The sequence below is a fragment of the Hylobates moloch genome, unplaced genomic scaffold (assembly GCF_009828535.3).
Source record: "Hylobates moloch isolate HMO894 unplaced genomic scaffold, HMol_V3 SCAFFOLD_24, whole genome shotgun sequence".
NCBI classification, from domain to species: Eukaryota; Metazoa; Chordata; class Mammalia; order Primates; family Hylobatidae; genus Hylobates; species Hylobates moloch.
In genome coordinates this window covers 2,712,240-2,733,825 of record NW_026652299.1, presented here as the reverse complement: position 1 = coordinate 2,733,825, position 21,586 = coordinate 2,712,240, and the positions used below count along the sequence as shown (strand labels likewise).

General features: G+C 41.8%; 1 protein-coding gene across 7 annotated transcripts in view; it reads left to right on the top strand.

Annotated features, from left to right (window-relative positions):
- LYPD6B (LY6/PLAUR domain containing 6B) overlaps window positions 1–21,586 on the top strand; it is a 178,295-nt gene that overhangs the window by 92,770 nt on the left and 63,939 nt on the right. The gene's annotated exons all lie outside the window — the stretch shown is intronic.

The following is a 21,586-nucleotide window of genomic DNA, read 5'->3' as shown; positions in this document are numbered from 1 at the left end:
GATGGCTTTGAGTCCTAATCTTGTGGTTCTGTTCACTGAAGATAAGCAGCAATTTTTTGATTATTTTATTTTCCTATGGATTGCCAATAGGTCTAAATAACCTCCTTAGTTGTACTGGCAGGACCAAGTAAAAAGACAAGGGATGAAAAAGAGGGAAGGAAAAAAAGGAAAGAAAGAGAGAAAGAGCGAGCAAATATGAGAAAGAAAAAGAGGAGGGAAAGAGAAAAGAGAGAATCGTCTTGGGAAGGTGATATAGGCCACTAATTACTTTAGAGCTGCAAGCCTCCTGCACAATAATTTATTTGTAAGCCCATCTTACAAGGCACATCTTAGAATCCCAAGGGCACATCTTCAGAATCCCAAAAGAAAGTATATATGTGGGCCCGTGTGGTTGGTCAGCACCACTTCTCTCCTCCCTAAGTTTAATGATCAAATGATGGGAAAGTTGTCAGATCCCTTCCTGGATCTTAAGTCAGTCTCTTGTGTGACTGACTTGAAGAGTCACAATGAAAATTTCCCAACATAAAGCAAAGGACATCTGACCAGCAAAGTCTTTGGGAGCTAAAGCAGAATGAGAGGCTAGAAAGAATTGATGATGAAAATACTTCTTTCAAAGAGAGAAACATCTTAGAAAAGTCCACAGAACCACAGAATCTTAGACAGCACTATCAGGTGATCGTTTTAGTCTTGTCATTTGTGCTTTATTTATGGAGAAACTGAGACTGGGAGAGGAGAAGAGACATGCCAAAGCTAACCCAGTATGGGGCTGAGCAAAGCCATGCATCCTGGGTCCATGCTTCCTTTTTTAAAAGAAACAATCATAGGCAAGTCAGGGCTGGTTGCATAGAATCAAATGAAATAGGGCAGACAGAATTTATTTCATTGAATGCTTAAAGAAGAGCCGTGCCTAGAATGAAGTTTATTTTTTTGAGGTTTTGAAAATGTAAATTTTCCAGGGCCATGCCAGATTCCCTGTGTGCCACAAACAGAAGCAGCATTCTAGATGGAACCCAGGGAGCCTGGGACAGGTTTACAGAGGGTTCGTGTAGAAGTGGACTCACCTTTCATGTACCATGATTTGGTTTCGGTTTGGGCAAAAGGAAAGGGACATAGAAAGGTCCATAGGTTAATGACAAGTGGAACGTGATTGCTTAGGTCCTTTCTCTAGGGAAGGGGTTAGATGCAGTTCGATTTCTCAATCTCTGGCAGCTCTCGTGGGTGCGGGGCCAAAGCCCAACATTTTGGCTCTCTCTCCTTTTCCGCAGATGGAAGTGAAATGAACTCATTGGCAGTTACACACCGAGAAGGAGAAAGGCTTTGAAGCCTTTTTAGTGCTACTTAGCAAGGAGACGTACTGCTAAAGACTGGGGACAACTTATTTCCATTTTACAGATGTGAAGTTTGTTAACTGTGCTTGGCCCTGCCCCATTAAATTAGCCTTCCACTCTTGGTAGCTTGTTGAATGAATTGCTAGGGCTCTGCTTCGTTGCTGCTTGGCAGGCAGTTTAGTAGAACACTTTGATAGCAAGCATCAACACAGAATTCTGAGACTTAGAATGTTTCAAAGTCTGTCCAAAGCCCTCAGTTTCTGGGAACTGATGCTATTATTTATTTACTTATTTTAAAATTTTTTTCTATGGTGCATTTCATTGTAGCAACAGACCAAGAACAATTATGGATCAGGAACTGTAGTGCTTATTTAATTATATTTCAGAGTTTTGTTCTTACTAGGTTCTAGATCTCCAGTGAATTATGTGGCCCAAAGCCTCTCATTTCTATGTACATCTGGGTTGCCTTCCTCTTTAGCCAGACTTAAGATTTAAAGGGTCCCACAGACTCATATTCTCATATTCAGGAAATTGAATGTCTTTGGCTAGAGCGATTCTAAACTGCAAAGTAATCTTGGGAAACTGGGCCTCTGTAGTCAGTTTAGTGAGGTACTAAGACCCAGGAAGGGTACTAAGGCTCTGTGGTCAGTTTAGTGAGGTACTAAGACCCAGGAAAGATACTAAGGCTTTGTGGTCAGTTTAATGAGGTACTAAGACCCAGGAAGGGTACTAAGGCTCTGTGGTCAGTTTAATGAGGTACTAAGACTCAGGAAAGGTACTAAGGCTCTGTGGTTAGTTTAATGAGATACCGAGACCCAGGAAAGTTACTAAGACCCAGTGGTTATCAATATAACGATATATTCATTAGTATCTTAGCACCTTTCCTTCCTCCCTGTCCTTTGACTTTAGGTGCTAGAAAGGGAGTCAGTATAGCCAGAGTAAATCTGTTTCACTTCAAGATCGTAACTAGGCATTGCTAGTGATTTATCCTCCCTTTGGGAATATCTTAGAGAATAGTTTTGGGAACCATGCAGAGTTGGGCATCTTTCAAGAGTATCAGAACCACTAGGTCGAAATACATTCACATGTTGGCCTGTAAGGTATAATCCTAGATGTATTACTGCAAGATTAGCAGAACTTCTTGGGGCACTTGCTTCAATTGGCTTTGACTTTTTCTAGAGTCCTTTTCTTTGCTAGAATCAGGGAGAAGAGAAGGTTAGAGAATGTTCTTTCTACCTTCATTCAGTGCACTTTTGTGTCAGTATGGAGATGCACAGGAGAATGTATGTGAGCTAAAAGAGTGAAATAAAGAAAATCCATTTAGCAAATATTTATTGAATGCCTACTTGGTGCTAGATGCTGTAGATACAGTAGTGAAAAAACCATGGTTCCTGTTCTCTGGGGATATGTTATATTGAGAGGAGAGGAAAGATCGACAAGCAATATGTTTCTAGTGGTGGCAAGTGCTGTGCAAAAACAAATGAAGGAAGGAAGGAAGTTTAGGAAGAAGGAAGGAAGAGTAAGCAAAGCAAGCCAGCAGGGAAGGGGGCTGGGGAATGCTGGCGGTATTAGTTTATGAAGTGTGGTTCTGAGAAGGGGACGTAGAACAGAGACCTGAAGAAAGGAGAGAGAGAGAGCCCTGTGTACTTGAGCTGGAGAAGGATCAGGCAGAGGGCTTAGTGGGATGGAGTCAGCTTCTCCCTGTGCTCTTCTCTGCAGTCACATCTTACTACCTTGGCTGCTTCTGATTTACAAGTTGGCTATTCTCATTTTAACCATAGTTTTATGAGGTGGCTGCTATAGAATTATGCCTAGATTGTACTTTATTAAAGCAGTTGTTGTTGTTGTCAAGCACCAAATTCATTATATTTCAATTACATGGAATTCTGATTTTTTAGAAAGCCACAAAAAAGACTCCAGCCTACTAAACTCTTTATCGCTTCTAAGGTATCTGTAGGCCTGGAAAACTATTCCTTAGGGGATGAGAATGCTTACATAAATGTAGAGTTGTTTTACTGCCCCTGCAATTCAGATCACTAGAGAGTATTCATCTGAAATAAAAGTAGGTTTGCTTAAGATAGATTTGAATCAATGATATAACTTGAAATTATGCCAACAACCCCATTCTCTCACAGAATATGATGTGGCAGAGGGAAAAGTTGGTAAGGGAGGAGGCAAAGGAATGCAAGAGCTTTGCATTAGCCAAATTTGGAAGCAAGCCAGGATCCATCCTGAGACCACGTAGTCAATCTGGGTTGTCAATCACTGTCTACCAGCCCAGGGCTACTTGATCAAGATCTTTGGAATTGGTGTGCTGGAACAAAGAGTAGCACGGCATGCAAGGTTAAGAACATGCTATATTCATAAAATAATATTTTAAAACCAAAGTTATTTTAGAATCGTGGGAAATATTTAAAGCAACCATCAACTCTTTGAAGATTACTTGTAGGGCCGGGCCCAGTGGCTTATGCCTGTAATCCCAGCACTTTGGGAGGCTGAGGCAGGTGGATCATTTGAGGTCAGGAGTTCAAGACCAGCCTGGCCAACATGGTGAAACCCCATCTCTGCTAAAAATACAAAAATTAGCCGGCTGTGGTGATGCACACCTGTAATCCTAGCTACTTGGGAGGCTGAGACACGAGAATCACTTAAACCCGGGAGACGGAGGTTGTAGTGAGCCAAGATTGTCCCACTGCTCTCCAGCCTGGGTGACAGAGCAAGACTCTGTCTCAAAAAAAAAAAAAAAAAGATTACTTGTAGTTGTGTCTGATTTTCCCAGGGTCCCTTTGTAGTGTCAATTGTAAACTTTTTTTTTTTTGTAAGTTTTGAGAATTCCTTTAGGTTAAAAGGATATTGCTTAATGAGCTTTGTGTGCATATTTAAATATGTGTATGTATGAATAAAGAAATATGTATTTTTGGCCAGGCATGGTGACTCACGCTTGTAACCCCAGCACTTTGGAAGGCCAACGTGGGTGGATCACCTGAGGTCAGGAGATCGAGACCAGCCTGGCCAACATGGTGAAACCCCATCTCTACTAAAAATACAAAAATAAGCCAGCGGTGGTGGCAGGCACCGGTAATCCCAGCTACTCAAGAGGCTGAGGCAGGAGAATTGCTTGAACCTGGGAGGCGGAGCCTGCTGTGAGCCAAGATCGTGCCACGGCACTCCAGCTTGGGCAACAGAGTGAGACCCTGTCTCAAAAAAAAAAAAAAAGTGTGTTTTTTTCCAAACTATTTCTATGGAGGTTCAAAATATTTTTAAAGAAAGAATTAAGAAACCTCAGAAATCAATGAGAGATACTTTACTAAGAACCAGAGCTGATATCTTATGTCACATTAAGGGGACATTTTCCTTGATTCTCCCTGCCATCCCTCCCCACCCCAGGCTGGAAGTGGTACCCTTTCTTTGTGTTCCCAGAGTATCCCAAGAATGCCTAATCATAGTCATCGCTACCTGCTAATTCATATCTTTCCATGGCTTTCTGGAGGGCTGACACTGTGTCCTTGAGCTTAAAATTACCAGCAGTTTGCATGGGGGCTGACATGTAATAGGGGCTCCATATATGTTTATTGACTACATAGAAGAATGAATTAGTTATTAAGATTTATATCTTATTCAGAACGTTCTGGCAACCAAAGCAAAAAGAAAAATGTATTAGTTTCACAGTTTCATATGCATTTAAGTCTAAACAGAGCATTACTTCAGAAGTTACATCTTTCTCCCCTTGGTGCTAAGTGCCTAAAAGTATTTATCTGATGGAACAGTGAGTTTCATAAGAAACATTATTTTCAATATTTCATAAGCTACCAGTGCCCTGGACTGAATGAAAGAATTACCGTGGCTTTTGGTAGAACCTTACAGCCAGAGGCCAACTCCGGCATCCAGAGATTCCGAGTCTTCATTAGCTTCTTAGCAGATTCACTGTTACGACATCTCATTCCCAGATGGCGATGGGTCACGAGCCATCTTATTTTATGCCACTGGATTTTATTTTCATGATTGCGACTATCTAATAGATATTCTACGGAAAGATTTTACTGTGTTCCTAGGCTGAAGCATTAAGTGAAGTGTGTGAATTAAGGAAAAACATCCAATAGAAAACAAATTGTAAGGGTGCTGCAGTTAGTTTAGAAGGATATGGCTCCTCCGAATTCTGCAGAGGCATTTGTCCTTGCTGACTTATAAGCTTTGTGAGAAAATAATTATTTTGTGAAAAAAAATGTGAATACTGGTCAAAGTAAGCTAATGACTATTGGCCTAATTAAAAAATGTTTTTAGGCAGCTTATTCTATGAAGAGGGAACAGTGTTAAGGAGTACAAAAATGTAGTTGCTGAAGGAAAGAAGATTGATTGACTTTTGCTGTGTATATATGGGCCAAGATAGAGAAAGACGACAGAGAGGAAAATTAAAAATCCTTTGATGCAGCAACAATAATTCTTCATTTAAATGTTTTGGTTGGATGCATTTCCTTTTAAGTTGGATAACAAATTAGTAGAGAAAGGCAGTGAGTAGTTGTGTTCTGAATCCCAAGGCAGTCTAAGGAGAGAGTGAAGGCAGCAGACATTTATTGAGCATCTGCTATTTTCTAGGCATTGTGTAAAGGACTTTAGATATTGTTTTTCTTTGAACTCTTATAGTAATCCTGTGAGTCAAAGAGGGGGAACTGGATGAGTGAGGTTAATTAAATTGTTGAGATCATGCAGTTAGTGTATATATCAAAGCCATGACTGAATCCACTTAAGTGTGTTCCAAAGCTCAGGCTGTTATTATTTTGTTTTTAAGACACTCCAGTGGTTTCCCATTTGCAAGTAAGGGGCCCACAGGAGCTTCAGAGAGATTGCAAAGGGTTCATTTAAGGGCATATCTGGCTTATCTATGCATAAGAAAATATGTATCTCTGAAATTATATGTATGTCTCTATTTCAAAAACATGTAGGCATTTCAAATTTTACCAATTAAAATTTTATTCGAAAACATTTTGTCTGGAATATAAATTCAACAAGAGCAGAGATTTTTGTATATTTTATGAGATATAACTCATGTGTTTAGACCTATGCTCAGCATAGCAGATGCTCAATAAATATTTGTGCATGCAAGAGTGAAACAATCATTATAGTTCTTTAAATATGCCAGGGCTTATTTAATCAAATTTTTGTTAGTAGACATTTAGATTGTTTTCATTTTTTCTTTCATAAACAACACATCTGTACTATAAATAAGTCTCTATACATATATCTTTGCACCTTACAAAGAAATATTCTATTATTTCATTGTAATAGATCACTGGAAGTAAACTTGCTGGGTCAAAGGAATACATATTTTAAATTTTAATACAATCTTTCTGGGGCAATTTGGTATGATGTATCAATGCCATTACCTCTAATACCATGTAAAATTATCTGTTTCACGTCAACCTGGCTGACATTAGGAGTTAATCTTTTCACTCTTTATAAAGTATCATTAAATTCCAAAATTCAGAAGGCTTATTGCTTCCTCCAAGTTTCTATTTATCCTGCTTAGAAGCTAGCATAATATCCTGTGGCTTCTTTCCTCCTCAGTTGAAAGAGTTTGTGTGATGACAGTATTCAATGAAATTACTTTTTCAAAAAACACAAATTATGTTCTCTTTTCTACTCTCTGAACTCCTGTTTGAATATATGGATTCAGACTCTTGTCATTGGTGAATATGAACCTAGGGAGGGAAAGGAAGTCTGGAATTAGTTGCACATTATCAGCAGGTGGAATCTGACCACTTGCTGAGGAACAATTTATATATTGCTGCACTCCGTGTGATTTCTTGTTCCAGGCCCAACCAGTTTGAATGAATGTGACTCCATAGTATGTTCATGTTGGCTGTTAAAGATGCAGAGAAGAAGCTACTGATTTTTATCTTTGCCACATAAGCAGGTGCAGTTGTGGATGGGAAAATCCATGTGTGACCAACAGATCCTTCCACCTAGCAAATAAAGAAAAGAGCACTGGCCTTTTGCATGGGTTTTCAGCAGAGGAGGTTTTCTTTTTTTAAGTAGACACAGGGTCTTGCTCTGTCACCCAGGCTGGAGTGCAGTGGTATGATTATAGCTCACTGTATCATCGAACTCCTGGGCTCAAGCAATCCTGTCACCTCAGGCTCCCAAGTGGCTAAGACTACAGGTGTGTGTACCACACTCGGCCCATTTTTAATATTTTTGTAGAGACAGAGCCTTGCTATATTACCCAGGCTAGTCTTGAACTCCTGAACTCCTGCCTCAAGCAATCCTCCTACCTTGGCCACCCAAAGTGCTGGGATTACACAGCTGTGAGCCACCGCACATGGCCATCAGCAGAGGACTTTAAGAACACACAGAAGCATATGTTCAGCATTCTCCAAAACAATTTTGGCAGTGTTATATTTTCTAAAGTAATGTTCTCTTCTGTCTTATGCACATGAAAACTACGTGAACTGGTATATTCCTCTTGCTGTTTACTAGGATGTTCAGAACCAAATGTAAATCTTAATAACTCATTCATTCATTTATTCAATAAGGATACATGGAAACCCTATGACATGTAGCACCGTGAAGTGCTGGCAGTCCTGAACTCAAGGCCACAGTGTCAGCCTTCCAGCAGGATGGTTCGAGTTCCAACTCGGGAAGGAATGGTTTATTGCCTCCTGGAGCCCCTATGCTTTGGATGCTTGCCCTGGAAGGGGAGAGCATGGCTTTTCCCATGAAACATAACCCGTTCTCCACTAAGCTTATTAGCAGTAGAAAGGGGGCAGCTCATTTTCCTCTCAGGTGTCGTCAAAGGCTGCTGTTGTCCAAGGGTGAAGGGCCCTTGGTAGCTTGATTAGCACACAGCCTGGCCTGTGCTGATTTTCAGATGGAGACCATCAGATATAATCTGCCGCTTCATTAGGTTGACACTCTTCCTGCCCTCTCTTGTAATAATGTCACCAGAGCACTGAATAATTTTAGGTAAATGCTGTAAGCATACACTTCATAGGCACCCTAGGGTCGGCGGTGACAGACGCTAGCAAGGCAGATCTTTTCTCATTCCCTGCACTGTTTAAAATACAACAAGCAAAGAGGTATCATAATGGGGAAAGTTTAAGTATTAGAGGAGCAGAACTTACAGCAACATAACTACTTTAAAACAAATATCTTATTCAAATTTGCCGTGTTTCAAGATCAAGGGGGCCGTGAAATAAATTGGATGATTATTGCAGACTTAAAGAAGAGAACTTGTTTATCTTAGAGAAGAGAAGGCAGAGAGAGGCCCTTAAGTATTTGAAGGTAGGTAATATAGATCATAGTTGTGAACTCCTCCATTTCCCATGAAACTTGGAAACATATAGGTCTTACATTGGTTCAAGAAGGAATTAGGTTAGACTATAAGAAGAACTTCCTAGGCACTGGAAAAGCCCATGGGTGGGAAGAAAAGAAGACTCACCTCTTTTTAAAATTTCTTGCTTCCTTCCTTTGTTGTTGTTGTGTGGGGGTGGATTTTTTTTTTCTTTACTGGAACTGAATTCCAGAAGTAATTTATTGGCCTGACACCAGGCTGTATATAAATTCACAAACGTATGTAACCTGCTCCCAGAGGACCGTGTACATGTGGGAGGGGTTGGACAGATTGTTCCATATTTCCTGGATGACAGGCTGTGGTGGGAAAGGGCTGGGGACCCTGAGTGTTTTGCTTGTAGCCTACACCTAACGCCATCTTTTCTCGGTCAGTGCTGGTGACACCAAGGCAATGAGCGAGCTTGTGGTTCAGTGCTTTGCATGATGTGGGGCCCCCTTAAAGAACCAAAGTGTGGAGAGTGCCTTCAGGGCAGGGTTGCTGGGAAGTGGCAGGGCGAGGAGGCTTCCTTCTGTCACCATGATTCCCTCACATAGGTTAGTGCTAAGCGAGGTCCAGAGAAGGTAAATGGGAGAAGTCTCATAAAGAGTTGAACTTGTAGGAATCAGGAGCGCCTGTTCAGGGCATGGCAACTGAATCCTTGATCCTCGGGGAGTTAGCTAGATCCGACTCACACCTGCTGCACCATGAGGGCCAATGTCCCTCCCACACTCTTAGATTCAAATAATTTCTTTAAGCTCATCCTTGCATTTAGAATGCCAGTACTTTTGTAGCATTGGTGTTGTATTCCCCGCACTGGCTGAAAGAAGGTTTTCCCTCACTTTTATGATTGGGTGACCAAGGAAATAAATGCCTGGTGAATATCCACAAAATCCAGCATCGTGGCATAAATTCTTTCTCTCCATCCTTGAATTTTCTTTCTCCAGAGAAAACTTTTCTCCATTTGTCCCATCTTTGATCATTAGTTAGGCATAAAAGGAGAGAGGAAGCTGCAGTTTGCAAAAATAAACACTTTAGAAGGGGTTTGGCCAAAACATAAAGACAACAATGTTTAGATTTCCCATCTGCAAATTTTATGATAGAGGCACATATTTATTTGGTGCCTACTGTGTGCTATAGGTACTGATAGATAACAGTAAAAAAAAGTCCCTGTCCTCATGGAGCTTACCTTCTAATGTGAAGGGCCAACAAAAATCATCAGGTGGTGGTAACTAAAACCAGGTAAGGAAACAGAGATTGATAGGGTAGAATTTTTTTTAGATAAGCTGGTCAGGGCAGGCTTTTGTGACGAAGTGACATTTGGGCAGAGAGCTGAGTGAATGCAGGGAGTAAGCCATGTGACTGTCTGGGGCAGAGCATTCCAGGAAATGGAAACCATGCGTGCAAAGGTCCTGAGGCAGGGCCACAATTGTACTTGGTGCATCCACATGGAGTACAGGGGGGAGAGAAATCAGGGAGGTAGCCTGATTTAAAGTTGTCTGGTGTGTCTTTTCATCTTCTGTATTTTTTATATATTTTCTATCATTTTGTTCTGTTATTCTGGAAATGTCATTAGGAATTACATAGCAATGAATCAGATTTGTAAAGCCATTCAACATTTTGCATTCCAAGTGAATTTAATGTGTCCATAGTTTCTGAATTACTGATATATTGAATTTATTTCTGCCATGTTTTGTTGTATTTGTTATAGGAAATCTTTCTTACTTTTTTCTTTTTATTTACTATTAAAAAAATTCCAACCTTCTGTTGGATTATCAAGTTTTCTCTTATTCTTCTTTTACCCTCTGTACCTAATTGGAAGCTGTATTAATTTTAATTTCCCAGGGCAACTATAACCAAGTAATACAAGCTGGATGGCTCAGAACAACAGAAATTTATTGTCTTATAGTCCTGGAGGTTAGAAGTCTGAAATCATGGTGTCAGCAAGGCCATGCTTCCTCTAAGATCTGTAGAGAAATCTTTCTTCTCCTCTTTCCAGCTTCTGGTGGCTTGCTGGCAGTCTTTGGTGTTCCCTGGTTTGCAGCTGCATAACTTGAGTCTTGTCTGCACAGTGGATTAGTAGCTGCTGGAGAGAAAATGGTATTAATTTGGAATTCTCACACCTGTACGGTTATAACAGTTAACTGATAACATCGAGACTTGGTCTGCTATCATTTACCTTATGGATTCCTGTATATGCAACCCTGCCCATGCTGCATATTAGAAACCTCTGCTCAGCTTTTAAAAAATACTAGTGTTCTGGCCAACTTCACTGAAGACCAGTTAAATTCGAATCTTGGTTGGCGTGGCTCTGGGCATTGGCGTTTATTAAAAGCTGCCTGGGTGATTTCATCGCACAGCCAGGGTGCAGACCCATTGTGGAGAGACAGTCTGGACAAATGTGTATTGAGCACCAGCTGAGTGCAGCCAGCCCTGCACTGGGCTTGGGAGGCGCACCTTAAGAAGACCCATGGAGCGGCCATCTTGCTTTTTCCAGGAACGGGGTCCTGTAGCATTTACTGAGGGTCTTACACCAGGGGCTCAGTTAATATTTGTTAATTGGTTGATTGAATCACAGATCACTGATAAGGGGCCTGCGATATGAGTGAAAGAAGTTTTGAGTGAGAAGGGAATTGGAGAGTGCCAGCCAAGTATTAAGTTAGGGGAACAGGACAGGAGATACCGCATCCCTAAAATGCAAACCTTGTTTTTGCCACTTTCTTTTGTGTGTGTTGTATATAATGCTTATCAACCTCTCCCCCCATAGACAACTTTTTCTTATCTCTTGTCTTTAAAAAAATGTTTTAATTTTAGAGACAGGGTCTCACTATTTTGCCCAGGCTGGCCTTGAACTCCTGGGCTCAAGTGATACTCCCATCTTAGCCCCGCGAGCAGCTGGGACTACAAGTGCATGCCACTACACCCAGTTTCCTGCTCTCTTGAACTAAGTATTTTTTTAATCGACTTTTTCCTTCTTCATCTGATTACAAGCTACATATCTTAATTGTATTCTTTAGGGAGTAACTTTCATTTTAGAAATTAATAAACTTTTTACTTTAGAATAGTTACAGATGTATGGAAAAGTTGAAAAGATAGTACAAAGAGTTCACATACACCCCACACTCAGTTTCTGCTATTATTCACATCTTACATTTTTTACAATTAATGAGCCAATAATGATACATTATTATTAGTTAACATGCACAATCATTATTCAGATTTCCTTAGTTCTTTTCCTTTTGTCCATTATCGCTCTCACGATCCCATCTATGATATTACATGTATGCACTACACTTTTAAAAATATGCATACATCCATTTATTTCCCAGCAAAGTTTAACTTAATTGGTAGCTTTCTATTTGTATAAGATGAGACCATTAACACACTCTAATTCCCCTTTGTTTTTCCATCTCAACTTCTTGGCTCGTTGTATGTAAATTTTGGTTCCAACTTTTTTTTTTTTTTAAGACAATGAGTTTATGATCTGGGCAGGGACCTTCGGTGAGAAATGGCAGTTCTTCTTGGTCTTCCTATGCTGAGGATGTGAGAGAAAACTACAAGTCTACACCGTGTTTTGACTATACCATTTGAAACGTTTAGAAATTTGTGTTCTAACATTGCAACGTGATGCAAAAAAAAAAAAAAAATCACACCACCGTCACCCTAAAACCAATGACAAGGGAAATTAGCTATGGGGGACAATAACTTGTCTTATCAATCTCAGCAGATCTCTCCTTCCAGTTGTCTCTTCTGAGGAGCATAAACACAGAATCATCACGAGATGCAGTAACTAACCCCCACAGAGTTTAATTGTTTTTAAATTGCAATTATAACTAATTAAATGCTAAGATGTGAACAGCTGCACAAGAATATTTAACAGATTTCTTGGCATCATCCCCACTTTTAATATTACTTTTAAAAGGCTAGCTATGGAAATAAGTAGCAAGTGGTTATTTTATGCTTTTCATATCAGAAACTGAAAAAAACAACCTGAAAATTGGCAAAGAAAGGATTCTGTGGTTTTTCTAAGTCTCTCAAGCCAGTGGACAGCCACAGCACTCAGCATAATTGGGTAAGTGTGGTCAGCAAGTCTTAGAGATGAGATGAGATCAGTTCAAACTGCATGATAAGGGAGGTCTTTGTGGCAGATTCTTTCATCTAACATACATATATTAAGCTTTGACTGTGTACTCATCACTGTGTTAGAACTGGGGTCCCAGGGTGAAATAAATGATGACTTCTGCCTCAGAGGAGCTTGTAGTATGATGGCGGAGATGGTCTGGTTCATCAGTGGCTTCAGCTTAATGCAGAGGATGGCAAACTATGGCCTGAAGCCAGCCTGCCAGTTTCTGTATGGCCTACGAGCTCAGAATGATTTGTATGAAGAAAAAAGAAAACAAGAATGGGGGTGGGGTCTTTGGGCACTGACTTTTTTGGCATTTCTCTCCAAAGTGGAGCCTCTATCTGGCCCTTTAGATGAAAGACTAGTTTGTTTGTTTGTTTGTTTTTGTTTGTTTTCAAGACAGAGTCTCCCCCTGTCACCCAGGCTGGAGGGCAGTGGCGTGATCTTGGCTCACTGCACTTTCCACCTCCCGTGTTCAAGCGATTCTCCTGCCTCAGCCTCCCAAATAACTGGGATTACAGGCACCCGCCACCACGCCTGGCTAATTTTTGTATTTTTTGTACAGACGAGGTTTCACCATGTTGGCCCTACTGGTTTTGAACTCCTGGGCTCAAGTGATCCACCCGCCTCGGCCTCCCAAAGTGCTGGGATTACAAGCATGAGCCATGGCGCCCAGCCAAGACTAGTAGTATTTTATAAGTAAGAATCACAGCATACTCATGAGGCTAGGACAGCAAAACCTTACCAGGGAAATCAGAGAAGTCACCCCCAGAAGAGGAGATACTATAGGAACAAACATTTAATGGCTTTTCCACTTGACGTGCCTTCAAATACACCAACTTTCACATCTTCCACCCCGATTTGTATTGAATTTGTTCTTTCCACTGTTCCCTATGAAACGTGGTGTCAACTGCTCTACTTGTCACTGCCCATTGATTGTGTTTCTTACTATGAAATCTACGGATGGGGCTTCAGAGGTCCTGAGAACCCCCTAAACTGAGAGTGTACAGATGCATATGTGCATTTTTTTTTTTTTTTTTTTTTTGAGACGGAGTCTTGCTCTGTCCCCCAGGCTGGAGTGCAGTGGCGCGATCTCGGCTCACTGCAAGCTCCGCCTCCTGGGTTCACGCCATTCTCCTGCCTCAGCCTCCCGAGTAGCTGGGACTACAGGTGCCCGCCAACACGTCCGGCTAATTTTTTGTATTTTTAGTAGAGACGGGGTTTCACCGTGTTAGCCAGGATGGTCTCGATCTCCTGACCTCGTGATCCGCCCGCCTCAGCCTCCCAAAGTGCTGGGATTACAGGCTTGAGCCACCGCGCCCGGCGCATATGTGCATTTTTTCTGGGAAGAGGGGTTCATAGCCTCCATCAGATTCTTTAAGTGGTCCGTCATTTGAAAATGTTGAGAAACGCAGTTTTAAATTAGGCTTCCTGGAATTAAAATCAGTACCACTGATGGTGGGTTCTGACTAGAGCAGATTCAAGCAGAGGGATTATGAGTTTCCTTCTGTTAGTCCAGGTCAGGTTTCCAATAGCTTCATCCATTCACAGCATATTTAGAGAGAAGCCCTTCTCAAACTACTGGATTGTGTGCTTGGACGATACATGCAGTTGCGCTCTTGAGGGGACCTGGGATATTAGAGGATATTTGCCTGGATGCTCAAGAGAGCAGAGTCTGAGAAAAAGGTTAAGATGCGAACAGTTTACTCGGAAGACACAAGCCCAGGGGGCGAGAGTGAGGGAAAACAGAAGTGAGACAGGGGAAGATACAGTGAACACACTGGGATGCTTTATTGTGCTGACTGATGCCTTCCGGCAAGCCTGAAGAACCACTTCTGTCTCTTCTGCAACTAATGCAGGAGGGTCACAAGGAAGGGCCACAAGGGCTGAAACAGCCCATAGAAGAGAGAAAGAGGGGTGGATGGATCTGCCAGCCTCCCTCCCTTCTCCCTTTTAACATCAGCAAAATTTTGTCCCATGAGCAGCTAATACTACTTCACTTGAAGTTGGCACCCTCCACCCCTCGGAGACTCCTCAGGAAGCTCCGTGGTGTGGTATTCTGATCAATGCAAAACAGAGTGGTGACCCAGTGAAAGTGAGGGTGCCAATCAAAAGAAAGAGAAATAAAAGCAATGCTTTAAGGAATCTGGGAAGGTGCACAAGGTTTGTTCCTCGTAGCAGGGGAGGCAGCAGACCTCTGAAGAAACAACAGGCGACAGTTGGGAGAAAGGAACTTCTGGGCAGAGGAAACACGTGACCGGAGGTGAAAACTGGAGAAGATAAGGTGTGCAAACTAGGGCAGGGAAGAAGACAGTTCTGCTGAGATGACGTATTCCTGCCTCCATCTGCATGTCCATCTGATATTAATTAAGCCTCTATTCTGTGCCAGTGACGATATGAGTGAACAAAAACAGAAATGGTCCTACCCTCACAGAGCTTACAGTGCAAGAGACAGATATTAATCATGTGATTATACGAGCACGTGCAAAATTGCAATGACGTGGCGTGCTCATGGGAGAATGAAGAGTGGACTGTTCTGTGAACCTTTATCAGGTGGAGTTAATCATGGTGAGAGACGCCTGGCTCTCCAGGCTGCGTGGTGCATGCACTGAGATAGAGAGGAAGACTAAGAGTTAATAACAGGTGAGAGGGAGGAAGGGGCACTGTAGGGGGGGATGCCACATCCAGAGGCTCTGCGGAAGGATGGAACATGGCAAATATGAACCTCAGAAAGAAGACCGTGTGGCCAGAGCCAACAGAGGATGAGGGAGAATGGCAGGATGGGAGGTAGGCAGCAGGGCCAGGCCACGCCAGGCTGTGCGAAAGGAGTTTGCATTTGTCTGAGAAGCAGTGGGAGCCTTTGGATGCATTTATGTAGATAAGTATTATAATCAGGTTGGGGTAATTTGGGAAGGCCCAGTAAAGAGAACCCCTAGATATTAAAGACCCTCTCAGTTTAGACAGTCTTGGCCGAATTATGGCTATTGGGGGCCACTCCTCGGAGACCCCAAATATTAACAAACCCAAGGATGTACGAAGGAAAAGCAACTCCAGGAAAATTCCGATAGTAACAAACAATAGGCACTGGAGACTTTAGGGCCGGTAGCTGTGGAATTAGAAGACCCTTGTGCTTACCTGCTGGAACATATTTCAAACACTGTAGAATCTTCTATCAATTATTGTTATTTTTTATTTCTTCACAACACTGTCAGGTAGGGCACAAGAAACTCGAGGTGTACACATGGAAAGTTCTAGAATTGAATCAGGAATACAAGCACCCTCCTGAGGCCTCATCCCTCCAGTGGGATTGCTGGGGATGGTCAGGTGAAGGGCTCCTCCCACACCGTCTGAGACTCCAGGGTGGAGAAGCACAAACCCAGCTTCTCAGCGGTTCCCAGAGCATTGACTCAGCTTCTCTTTGAGCCTTGCTTTGCCCAAGGTCCTGATGCCTACTCTGCTTCCAGGAGGCTTGGGGGTAGCTGTGTGGCCCCAAACTCTGCATGTTCAAAAGAAAACAAAAACAAAACAAAAAACGAAGCAGAAACCCCATGGTGAAGCAATTTGAGGAGGAAGAGCTATTATCAATCCACCTACTAATTTACCTTTAACTTGTGATAAAGATGGTAACCCAAGCCATTAATCCAGGGGAGGGTATCTCTGAAGGACAGGCTTTTCTGTCTCTTGAAAAGCTTTGAGAGGAATTTATTTTTTGTCTTTTTTTTTTTTTTTTTTTTTTTTTTTTCTTTTTCGGGAGAAGAGGGTCTCGCTATATTGCCCAGGCAGGTCTCGAACTCCTGGGCTCAAGCTATCCTCCCACCTCTTGCCTCCCTGAGTGCTGGGATTACAGGTGTGAGCCACAATGAATTCTTATCTGATAGGGATTTATTTGTGTATTGTGACTACCTCCAGTCAGATCATACTGTGTGATGCTTTGTTTGAGGGTTTGTTTGTTCGTGGTTTTTTTTTTTTTTTTTTTTTGAGACAGGGCCTCACCTCGCTCTGTCACACAGGCTAGAGTGCAGTGGCACAGTCTCAGTTCACTGCAGCCTCTACCTTCCAGGTTCAAGTGATTCTCCCCCTGCAGCCTCTGGAGTAGCTAGGATTACAGACGAGCACCACCACACCCGGCTAATTTTTGTACTTTTGGTAGAGACGGGGTTTTACCATGTTGGCCAGGCTGGTCTTGAACTCCTGACCACAGATGATCCACTCATCTTGGCCTCCCAAAGTGCTGGGATTATAGGTGTGAGTCACCGTGCCCAGCCTTGTGTGATGCTTTGGTGTGACTATAAGAAGCTTCAAGATTGAGTAGGGCAGCCTTGGCTGATTGGCTGATTGCAAATTTATGCACATGGGCCTGTGTGTGTGTGTGTGTGTGTGTGTGTCTGTGTTGTGTGTGTGTGGTGTTTTGAGTGTGTGTGGTGTTTTGAGTGTGTGTGTATGTGTATAGTCAGAGATGATGGTAGTCATGTGTTCTGAGCTATGGGTAGTTTCCATTCTTCTTCTGTTTTCAGGATATTTCAAGATGGCTTAAGGAGCAAATTTCTCTTGACCCGTTTGTCTGTCAATTCAGTACACAGTCAGGCAAAGGAAATAATCCCTATGCAATATTCCAGTGCCTCCCGTTCAATGGAATGCCCTGCATTTCCTTTCTGAATTGAGCAGCTGCATGTGAAAATTGATTTAACATGTCAAATCTTGGATATTTCTTCTAAAAGCTTTTAGGTGAACCCTTGCTTAGTAATTCTAAACTGTGTTACATCTTCCCAGGGAAAAGAAATGCAAGACTTCACAGTTGGATTTGGACAAATTGGAGGCTTTTAGGAAAGTCATAAAAGTGATTAAGGGCTGGAGGGAGTGACTGAAAAGAGATTAAAGGAGTGAAATTCGGATCTTTGCCAAACTACAGGCGTTGGGGAAGCAGAGGGCAAAACACTTACAAGATGATAAAATGTTGGGGAAGGAAGAGGGGCTGTTTCAAGGCTCTTAACCTCTTTTTGGCTCATGAACCTTTTGCAAATTCATAATAGCTCTGAACCATCTCCTTAGAGGGATGTCCAGGCTCATACATTTTTGGCCTCTTTTCTCACTCTAGTTTCCAGACATGTGGTGTTATCATGTAAGTCAGAAATGGCCAGCCCTTTTGGTTTTTCAGTAGAAGTTAGAAATATAGACTTTAGTGTAAATTTTTCCGTTTAAAAAACTGTGCCGGCCAAATTAAACCCCTCTCTGCGCCCTCTAGATTGCCAGTTTGCCTCCTCTTGTTTAGGGCAGTGCTGAGGAAGGCTGGATGCAATGGCTCACAGGTGTGACAAGAGTGCTTGGCTGACTGCAAAGAGTAGGATTATGGGACGGTGGACGAACAAGTGTTTTACAGACTTCTACAGCCTGCAGTCTTATTGAGCAAACAGTAGCTGCAACACCGAATCAAATATATAACTGGAAATGATGCTAAGTGCTGTGAAGAGGTGGCGAGTGCTGTGTATGAGGGAGAGTACCCAGGGAACTAACCGAAGCAGAAGGGGGCATGGAAAGACCTCTAAGAAAGCAGCTAACCTGAAACCTGAAGGATACATTGACAAGGGGTGCAGGGAGGAAGAACATTCCAGGCATTTGGAGTTAAGCAAGAATGACCACAGATCTATTAGGTTGATGAAAAAGTAATTGCAGTTTTCACCATTAAAAGTAATGGCGAAAACTGCAGTTACTTTTGCACCAGCCTAATAGAAAGAACTTGAACATTTATGTGTCTTCACATGTTATTTTCTTCATTTACAGGTAAAAACAGAGCCCAAACCAAGAAACTAAGCCCTCTAGAAAGATTTCCAAGAGTTAATTTTATGTGATTTTGTATGCTATGTTTCTTTCATTCATAGTTTATTGAGCATAAGTTAGTCTCCTCCTGTACTGAAATCCTACACACACACACACACACGCACACCCCTATGTCCTGTCTGCATAGTAATTGCTGGCCCTATTCATCTTAGTTGATTTTTCAAACATTCAACTTACATTTTTAAAATAACTACTGAATGCAAATCCCTGTAAAAGGTACAAAGGAAGTACCTGCCTTTGAGGAATTTATATTCCAAGCGGCCAGGGAAGACTTCTGCACAAGAAACAAGAATGTATCACATGCACCATAATGTGGGCTCCTTGATTAAATTCTTTTCTCACCCTCCCCGACCCTGCTTCATTCCCTGTATATAACCTCCCCTACTTCTAACTGTAGAAGAACATCTTGAACTTTCCTTCATATCGTCTATCCTCAGAAAATATCCATGAATCAATCCTTCCCCTTTCTTTATCTCCATGCAACCTCTAAAGGGCATATAATAGAAGCCTTGTGATCCACATCCTTTAGTCCTGCTCTGTAGAGACCACCTTCCTTTATGGTTGCAGCTGTTTCTTTTGGTGTTGACCTCTGCATTTCTAAATAACATGTGTATACCACTCTTTCTTGTCTTATCAGTTTGGGATGTTATCTGTGACTTTGTGTTATATCAAAAGGCTCTAGTTAAATTAGTGGTAACAATTGACATTATTATAATTCTGCAATTTTGTCATTGCTTGCCCAACATGTACTGTGATCACCTACTCCCTTTCTTGTATATCTTCTCACTTTATCTAGAGGTTATTATTGACTGAGCATATGTAAACCTCATTGCTATAAGCAGCTTGGAGCCCTGAGTCCTCTTGCGTTAATGTGGATGGGTTGCTCTGTATGCTTGGTGTGGAGCTGTTGTATTGCTATTTCCCTTTGTGGTGGTTCTTTGTTCTGATATTCTTGTTTTCTGAATCCATCATCCTCTTTCTTTGCTTACTCTTTTGTTTTGTTGGTGCACACCCTCTGATTTCTTCATATGCATCTTTTAATGGGAAGTCAAATTCTTGATCCTTTGCATATCTAAAAGTATCTTTAATTCTGTATCAGAAAAATTATCTCTCAAGTTTGAGGGTTGAACAAAGAGTGAAATTGTTTGTTTGTTTGTTTCTAGAATTTTGTAGTTACTTTCCATGCTTTTCTATATATGTGGCTGTGGAAAAGTCTGATGTCATTTTGGTTTGTGATCTTTTTTTTGTAATTTTTTTCCCCTTCTCCAGAAACTTTTAGAATTTCTCTGGTTCTGAAATTTCACAATAATGTACATGTATTTTTTCATTCATTTTGCTGGGCCTTCTCTCAGCCCTTTCAAACTGGAGACTCATGTACTTTAGTCATAAAAAATTAAAAATATATATTTATTTGATTATTTCTTTCCTTGTATTTTTCTTCCCTTTGTTTCTAGAACTCGTTTGGCTCATGTATTGATCTTCTGTGCCTTTATCATTTCCCTTCACAAATGCTTCTGCTTTCTGAAAGATTTCTTTGACTTCATCTTTAACCCTTCTACTGATTTTTTAAAAAATTTCTAATACCTTCTTTTTACTTCTAAGAGTCCTACCCTATTCTCATTATTCTTTTTACAAAGAAATATTGCATCCATAAGACAATAACCAGATGACATTTTTATCTTTGGAGAAAAAAATATAGTTTTCGTTTTCCTTATTGTCTCTGAGATCTATGTATTGTTTGTTATTTTTGGCCCCACTTTTTCATGTAGGCGGTTTGCCTCCAATATCTGGTGATCCTGGGCTGTCTTTAAGCTGAAAGTTCAGTATGAATGGGTGGGGCTCTCCTGTAGGTGCTGGATGGTGGGTATATATGGTGTCCTCTGGGGCACTGTAGTTTCTCCAGAGAAGAATTCTGCAGTCTCCTGGAGGAGGGAGGCCGGGTGTGAAGGAGGACACCGGAGAAAGCTTGTGTTTCTGCAGCTGTTATAGGTGCAGGGTGCTTCAGTATTCAGACTGTGGCTGAATCTCCCAGTTCTCAGTCTCATACTTTATCCACTGCTCCATTTTGCCTGATGCTTTCAAGTCCAGAGAACCCTCTAGTTAAGTTTTTCCAAAGGAGGAAGCCCTAGTCTTCTGTAGGATCAGTGCCATGCCATATAGGGCTCAGGAGATGCTCTGGAGGTTTAAGTTGTTCTGTCTGCTTTTTAAAAGTCACCTTGTTTTCCACCTAAGATTCAGCGCTGCCTTTTTGCCGGTGGATGTCGTTAGGTGCCAGACTCCTCAGGGGTCCTACAGAACGAGTTAGCTTGCTTCTGGGTGTCTTCTTAGCAAGCTGTTGGAGAATGGAGAAGGGTTGTATTGTTCTTTGTACTTTTCTGTATATATTAAGCAATTTGGAAAGTCTCCAGGTGATTCTGATGCACATCCCAGCTTGGTTTCTGTGATGCTGTGTCAATGATCATCTGAAAATGCAGATGTGGCTATATCACACCTCAGCTCCAAAGCCTTCCATGGCTCCCATCTCCTGTAGACTCAATTTCAAATTCCTTATTGTGATATTCCGGATGCTGGCCTCACTTTCTAGCCTTGCCTTCCACTACTTACCATTCTGTGCTTTTTGCAGATGCTTTTGGTTCTGTATTTAACTCTTTTCCCTCACTCTCTGACATTTGCTCATCAAAATATTGTTTTTCCTCAAGATCTATTTTAAGTTCTACCTCCTTCATAAAACTCTTCTCTTTTCTTTTTTTTTTTTTTTTGAGACGGAGTCTCGCCCTGTCACCCAGGCTGGAGTGCAGTGGCGCAATCTCGGCTCACTGCAAGCTCCACCTCCCAGGTTCACGCCATTCTCCTGCCTCAGCCTCTCCGAGTAGCTGGGACTACAGGCGCCCGCCACTACACCCGGCTAATTTTTTTTGTATTTTTAGTAGAGACGGGGTTTCACCGTGGTCTCGATCTCCTGACCTCGTGATCCGC